The following is a 357-nucleotide window of genomic DNA, read 5'->3' as shown; positions in this document are numbered from 1 at the left end:
CCAGATTACCTCAGCAAATTAACTGCTAGAATGCCAAAGGTCTGCAATGCTGGAATTGCTGCAAAGGGAGCATTCCTTGACGAAAGCAAAGTTTGAAGGAGAAAATTATCATTTCAAATAAAAATCATTTTTTCGAACCTTGTCAATGTCTGGACTAGATTTTACATTCATTCAGCAACTCATGTGATTAATAAAAGTATGAGTTTTCATGGAAAACCCAAAATTGTCTGGGTGGCCCTAAAATTTGGAGTGGTAGTGTATACTCCTACATAGCGAGCGGTATTCTAGCCGTTACTTCTTGTATATAGGAGAGGTATTATATTATGTCATAGATGAATAAATGAGGCAGAGTCTGTG

The sequence above is a fragment of the Ranitomeya variabilis genome, chromosome 2 (assembly GCF_051348905.1).
Source record: "Ranitomeya variabilis isolate aRanVar5 chromosome 2, aRanVar5.hap1, whole genome shotgun sequence".
Lineage (NCBI taxonomy): Eukaryota > Metazoa > Chordata > Amphibia > Anura > Dendrobatidae > Ranitomeya > Ranitomeya variabilis.
Note: the sequence above shows the minus strand (reverse complement) of the source record.